This window comes from Rutidosis leptorrhynchoides, chromosome 5, assembly GCF_046630445.1.
Source record: "Rutidosis leptorrhynchoides isolate AG116_Rl617_1_P2 chromosome 5, CSIRO_AGI_Rlap_v1, whole genome shotgun sequence".
Classification (NCBI taxonomy): domain Eukaryota; kingdom Viridiplantae; phylum Streptophyta; class Magnoliopsida; order Asterales; family Asteraceae; genus Rutidosis; species Rutidosis leptorrhynchoides.
This window is the reverse complement of record NC_092337.1, coordinates 9,346,702-9,354,906: the sequence shown is the minus strand read 5'-3', so window position 1 is coordinate 9,354,906 and position 8,205 is coordinate 9,346,702.

Genomic DNA, 8,205 nt, shown 5'->3' with positions numbered 1-8,205 from the left:
CAAATACTCTAGGTATACGTATAGAAATTTTGTGAAAAATGGAATGAGGATTTAAATATAGCTATCTTTTGTGAATACACTTATATGATTTTATGTATTTAAGTTCTTAAAAGTGATTAAATACATTACTTATACGATATATGTATAAACATTATAAGTCTTAAGTATTTATGTCAAATAACGTTACGTATAGTTATCGTTTTGAAAACTTAAGTTAGTAGTTTCAAAATATACTTGTAACTTATTGTTATTAATATAAAATGAGATATTAAAACATTTATTAATCATGTTAAATATGTATATATACATTTATATACACAAACGTATAATTATCATATATTGTATAGTTCGTGATATCATCGGTCAAGCTAGACGGTCAAACGTTGTGTAAAACTCTTTTCGGAAATATAAGTCTCGACAATTTGGATTGCTTATCATGTTGGCAAGGTTTAATTTATGTAAATATTAATCTTATAAGTATAGTATGATCAAAAAAGTGCGGGTCGTTACACGAAACAACCCTTCTCTTACTTGAAGGTTCACCAATCTTTGATCACGTATAAGACTCGAAACCTCTAGCCACGGTGAATAATTTCGCAAACGATTTCGCGTGACCCCGGCTAATCTTACTCTTCAAGTCATCATTCAAAGTCCGATAGAAATCGTCCATCAACAAACGATCATTCCCCAAATACTCCGGGCAAAAACGAGCCTTAGCCATAAAGGTCGTCTTGAGAGTATTCAAATTCATAGAACCCTATTGCAAATTTCGCAACTCATTATGCAATTCCGACAAGTCGACCGAAGTCCGGAACTCCTCGAAGAATTCCTTCCTAAACTTGTCCCACGATAACGCCATAAACGCTTCACCGCCGACAAGATCAATCTTACCATCCAACCAATCCTTTGCCCTACCCCGCAACAAGCTCGTAGCGAGTCTTGTCCTCTTCTCAGGAGGGCATTCAATAGTATAAAAACACCCTTCGACATCCGAGATCCAAGTTGTGCTTACCAAAGGATCCGGTTTTCCGTCGTACATCGGGGGTTTAGTCCTCATGAAGCTCTTAAGATAATGCTCCATTTCCCCACTACTCCGAGATTCGGAATACTTCCTATCCATTTCTTCTCGAAACGCACTCATTTGCTCCGCAACGGTGGCCGTAACTCTAGCGTTAAACTCCTCGTCATTCGTCTCGATCCCATTTCCCGTCGCCATTCTAAGGAATGCAAAGCGATTAGATCACGAACGTATAAAGTACACACACAATACCGCCCCCATCTTGCTAAACACTCATCGTACATCACTTGCTAGACCCGATTTGAACCCGTAATAAGGTTTGCAAGTCCTTATTAGGCATACACGTCGTATCAACTCGTTAGTACAACGACCGCCTCGCTCGATGATATAAGCAAACACAAACAAAATCCTACGCGATATAAACACACGCGAGAATTTTAATCACAACACAATCGTATATTAATAATATCCGCATTACTAATATAAACGTTAGTCGACCTATACACAAGGCACTAACTAAACCCATTTTGACCCGTAATCCTACAAGTCCCGCAACAAATAAGCACACACAAAAGTCTAAGTCTAGGCACCTATCTCAAGTCACCTAAATCCCCTAGACCATGCTCTGATACCACTTGTAACAACCCAACCCGTTATCCGACCAAAAACGTGTCATAAAAAAAAATTTCTGGAGCAGCACATCTGGACGGCGTCCAGTTCTGGAGACTGGGACGGCGTCCAGAACAACTGCAAAATTCTGTTTAGCTTTACATTTACACGCAGGCGGAAAACCCTCTTCCCGACACTTTTAAACCAAAACGCTTTCGCAACATGTTATAATAATTAAAACTAAGATTTTTCCATAATAAAAACCGAGTTTTACGACACCGGGCCCACATCGACCGTTTTACAACTTTCGTACAAAACTACGAGTTTTCGGCCACATTAATTTTAACATTAAATAAAGACCGAGCATGGGATTGGGGATACGCTACCCAATCCTAATCAAATCCAAAAACAAGTCTTCTAAAGCAAACTACGCAAGTCCACTAATTCCCGCTTACCCGATCCTCCGCATCCTTGCAAATCTATAAAAAAGTCAACAACGAGAGGGTAAGCTAATGCTTAGTGAATGATAATATACTACATACATATATATGTATAAAATGGACACGCCACACAAATATCAAATACTGCATACCGAAGCATCCATGTATAAGGCAACTACACTAAGCATACCGTACGATCTCTAAGCAACAAGCTAAAGATATCAACAAGTAAGTTCACCAACGACGATGTGAACAACGCCAATAAGCTACACCTGGAGGGTTAGCTACAACACAACAATACATTAATATATGTATACAATATATATATATATATATATATATATATATATATATATATATATATATATATATATATATATATATATATATATATATATATATATATCTCGAATAACATAAATTGCTTACGCTTACAACACAATAACCATGGTTAACCAAATATTCGCAAGGGAATGACTTCGCGAAATAAGTCATCGATGTTCATATCAACCATTAGTGCACTTAACACTTCGTACACTAACCCCACGGGTGGCATCTTAACACTTCGATACTTCACCCCGAGTGGTGTCTTAACACTTCGACACTTCACTCTTCATTTTACTTGAGGTGGCATCTTAACACGTCGATACTTCACCTCGAGTGGCGCCTTAACATATCGGCACTTCACCCGTTATTCTCTTGGTGTGGCATCTTAGCACATCGATACTTCACTCCGGGTGGTGTCTTAACACATCGACACTTCACCCCGGGTGGCGTCTTAACACATCGACACTTCACCCGTCACATTACTTTGAGTGGTGTCTTAGCACATCGACACTTCACTCGTCACGTGAAATGTGGTGTCTTAGCACATCAACACTTCACATCTCACGCTACAACAAATAAATACATTATATACCTACGCATATAATTATTCCACTCACTATATTAACCCTTCGTCATTGGGGTTATATAAGTCCACATCACACGCCCATGTGATAACGTACACACAAAGTGTGCATCTCGCCAAAGTGGTCAACCAAAATACACAACCGTGCCAATTGGACCTATACACAAGTCCAACAATTCCACCTATACGAGAAGCGAGCTCTATAAGCGAGAACCCCTTCACCCGACCCGCACCCATCCTACACATACATATGCATATAGGATATTAACACTCACCTAGTCACCTTGAAGAATGCTTCCAAGTAATCCGCAACGCGCCAAATGGAAAGTACCTATTCCATTATCACAAACACAACAACACAATTAGGGTTGACTTACAAACCAACCCAATTGACACCTAGTGCAAATTCGACCCATTTGCACTTCCAAGCACGAAACGCGCCCAAACTAACCAATATCCACTAACACGAGTGAAAATGGTCCTAACACACCGATTAAGCCTGAACACAAGTGTTAAACACGTGTCATACCCATTTTGACACCAAAACCCTAATTTGACCCATTTCAAAATTAGACAACCAAACACACCCAAAAGTGTTCCAACACTTCCATAATCACTAAACCTAGTGATTAAACTCACCATCAAACCCTAAACAAGGCCAAATCGTCAACCGACCCAAAACCCGTTTAGGGTGACAAGAATAACTAGTCACCATAAACCCATTTCATCACCTAAAAGGGTTTCACAACAAACTAACTCAAAACCCCAACTTGAATATCAAATTTAACAAATGAAATTCGGAGTTTGAGCTTACTAATACCACCACAACATAGCTAGGAGCGAGATGAACAACTTTAGAACCCGAGTTTTAGAGAGAATCCGACTCCTTCTTCTCCAAATCCACCTCTCTCTCTAAAACCCTTACTCTCTCTAGATGAGGTTGAGAGTGTTTGTGTGGGTGTAAACTGATCCAAAAATGATCAAGGGATCAGCCTTGAAGGCTCCAAACCGGCACCCAAGTGAAATTACCATTTTACCCATTTATAACAAATTAAAACAGCTGGCTCGACAGACAGTTTGGACGGCATCCTAAACCTTGGACGGCGTCCCACCTTTTGTTGCTGGACGGCGTCCCCCTATCTGGACGGCTTCCCGATCTACTACAAAATCAGAAACAGAAACAGGGTGTTACACCTTCCTCGGAAATAAGACTTGGCCACGGATCGATTCACGAACCTATACAAATATGTGCATATATATATATATATATATATATATATATATATATATATATATATATATATATATATATATCAAAGTATGATCAAAATATAATTACAACTATTTTTATTATGTTTTAAAGATTTGAGTGTATTAAGTCAGCTGTCCTCGTTAGTAACCTACAACTAGTTGTCCACAGTTAGATGTACAGAAATAAATCGATATATATTATCTTGAATCAATCCACGACCCAGTGTATACACGTCTCAGGCTAGATCACAACTCAAAGTATATATATTTTTGGAATCAACCTCAACCCTGTATAGCTAACTCCAACATTACTGCATATCGAGTGTCTATGGTTGTTCCAAATAATATATATACATGGGTCGATATGATATGTCAAAACATTTGCATACGTGTCTATGGTATCCCAAGATTACATAATATATTAGAATACATGTATAATACAATATAAGTTAGCTAGAATATGATTTGTATAGATTTGTTAAACATTTCCCGTAGCTAAAAAGATCAAAAATATCCAATCTTGTTTTACCCATAACTTCTTCATTTTAAATCCGTTTTGAGTGAATCAAATTGCTATGGTTTCATATTGAACTCTATTTTAAGAATCCAAACAGAAAAATTATAGGTTTATAGTCAGAAATTTAAGTTACATGTCAATTACTAAAGAGGTAGTCATTTCCGTCGAAAGAACGACATCTTGATGACCATTTTGAAAAACATACTTTCACTTTGAGTTTAACCAAGATTTTTGGATATAGTTTCATGTTCATATGAAAAATCATTTTCCCAGAAGGAATACTTTTAAATCAAAGTTTATCATCATTTTTAATTATCCAAACCAAAACAGCTCCCGGTTTCACTACGACGGCGTATATCCGATTTTATGGTGTTCATCGTGTTTTCAGGTTTTAAATCATTAAGTTAGCATATCATATAGATAAAGAACATGTGTTTAGTTGATTTTAAAAGTCAAGTTAGAAGGATTAGCTTTTGTTTGCAAACAAGTTTAGAATTAACTAAACTATGTTCTAGTGATTACAAGTTTAAACCTTCGAATAAGATAGCTGTATATGTATGAATCGAATGATGTTATGAACATCATTACTACCTCAATTTTTCTGGATAAAACTACTGGAAATGAAAAAAATGGATCTAGCTTCAAAGGATCCTTGGATGGCTTGAAAGTTCTTGAAACAGAATCATGACACGAAAACAGTTCAAGTAAGATTTTCACTCGAAATAAGATTGTTATAGTTGTAGAAATTGAATCAAATTTTGAATATGAATATTACCTTGAATTAGAAAGATAACCTACTATAAATAACAAAGGTTCCTTGATCTTAGATGATTACTTGGAATGGATTAGAAAGCTTGGAAGTAGACTTGCAAACTTGGAAGTATTCTTGATTTTTATGAAACTATACTTATGGAATTTATGAAGAACACTTAGAACTTGAAGATGGAACTTGAGAGAGATCAATTAGATGAAGAAAATTGAAGAATGAAAGTGTTTGTAGGTGTTTTTGGTAGTTGGTATGTGAATTAGATATAAAGGATATGTAATTTTGTTTTCATGTAAATAAGTCATGAATGATTACTCATATTTTTGTAATTTTATGAGATATTTCATGCTAGTTGCCAAATGATGGTTCCTGTAGTGACCCGAACTTTTCCATGTTTATATATATTAATTGAGATTGATATTTACATGATTAAATGTTTCCAACATGTTAAGCAATCAAACTTGTTAAGACTTGATTAATTGAAATATGTTTCATATAGACAATTGACCACCCAAGTTGACCGGTGATTCACGAACGTTAAAACTTGTAAAAACTATATGATGACATATATATGGATATATATATAGTTAACATGATACTATGATAAGTAAACATATCATTAAGTATATTAACAATGAACTACATATGTAAAAACAAGACTACTAACTTAATGATTTTTAAACGAGACATATATGTAACGATTATCGTTGTAAAGACATTTAATGTATATATATATATCATATTAAGAGATATTCATACATGATAATATCATGATAATATAATAATTTAAAATCTCATTTGATATTATAAACATTGGGTTAACAACATTTAACAAGATCGTTAACCTAAAGGTTTCAAAACAACACTTACATGTAACGACTAACGAGGACTTAACGACTCAGTTAAAATGTATATACATGTAGTGTTTTAATATGTATTTATACACTTTTGAAAGACATCAATAAACTTATCAAAATACTTCTACTTAACAAAAATGCTTACAATTACATCCTCGTTCAGTTTCATCAACAATTCTACTCGTATGCACCCGTATTCGTACTCGTACAATACACAGCTTTTAGATGTATGTACTATTGGTATATACACTCCAATGATCAGCTCTTAGCAGCCCATGTGAGTCACCTAACACATGTGGGAACCATCATTTGGAAACTAGCATGAAATATCTCATAAAATTACAAAAATATGAGTAATCATTCATGACTTATTTACATGAAAACAAAATTACATATCCTTTATATCTCATCCATACACCAACGACCAAAAACACCTACAAACACTTTCATTATTCAATTTTATTCATCTAATTGATCTCTCTCAAGTTCTATCTTCAAGTTCTAAGTGTTCTTCATAAATTCTACAAGTTCTAGTTACATAAAATCAAGAATACTTTCAAGTTTGCTAGCTCACTTCCAATCTTGTAAGGTGATCATCCAACCTCAAGAAATCTTTGTTTCTTACAGTAGGTTATCATTCTAATACAAGGTAATAATCATATTTAAACTTTGGTTCAATTTCTATAACTATAACAATCTTATTTCAAGTGATGATCTTACTTGAACTTGTTTTCGTGTCATGATTCTGCTTCAAGAACTTCGAGCCATCCAAGGATCCGTTGAAGCTAGATCCATTTTTCTCTTTTCCAGTAGGTTTATCCAAGGAACTTAAGGTAGTAATGATGTTCATTACATCATTCGATTCATACATATAAAGCTATCTTATTCGAAGGTTTAAACTTGTAATCACTAGAACATAGTTTAGTTAATTTTAAACTTGTTCGCAAACAAAAGTTAATCCTTCTAACTTGACTTTTAAAATCAACTAAACACATGTTCTATATCTATATGATATGCTAACTTAATGATTTAAAACCTGGAAACACGAAAAACACCGTAAAACCGGATTTACGCCGTCGTAGTAACACCGCGGGCTGTTTTGGGTTAGTTAATTAAAAACTATGATAAACTTTGATTTAAAAGTTGTTATTCTAAGAAAATTATTTTTATTATGAACATGAAACTATATCCAAAAATTATGGTTAAACTCAAAGTGGAAGTATGTTTTCTAAAATGGTCATCTAGACGTCGTTCTTTCGACTAAAATGACTACCTTTACAAAAACGACTGGTAACTTATTTTTCCGATTATAAACCTATACTTCTTCTGTTTAGATTCATAAAATAGAGTTCAATATGAAACCATAGCAATTTGATTCACTCAAAACGGATTTAAAATGAAGAAGTTATGGGTAAAACAAGATTGGATAATTTTTCTCATTTTAGCTACGTGAAAATTGGTAACAAATCTATTCCAACCATAACTTAATCAACTTGTATTGTATATTATGTAATCTTGAGATACCATAGACATGTATACAATGTTTCGACCTATCATGTCGACACATCTATATATATTTCGGAACAACCATAGACACTCTATATGTGAATGTTGGAGTTAGCTATACAGGGTTGAGGTTGATTCCAAAATATATATAGTTTGAGTTGTGATCAATACTGAGATACGTATACACTGGGTCGTGGATTGATTCAAGATAATATTTATCGATTTATTTCTGTACATCTAACCGTGGACAACTAGTTGTAGGTTACTAACGAGGACAGCTGACTTAATAAACTTAAAACAGCAAAATATATTAAAAGTGTTGTAAATATAT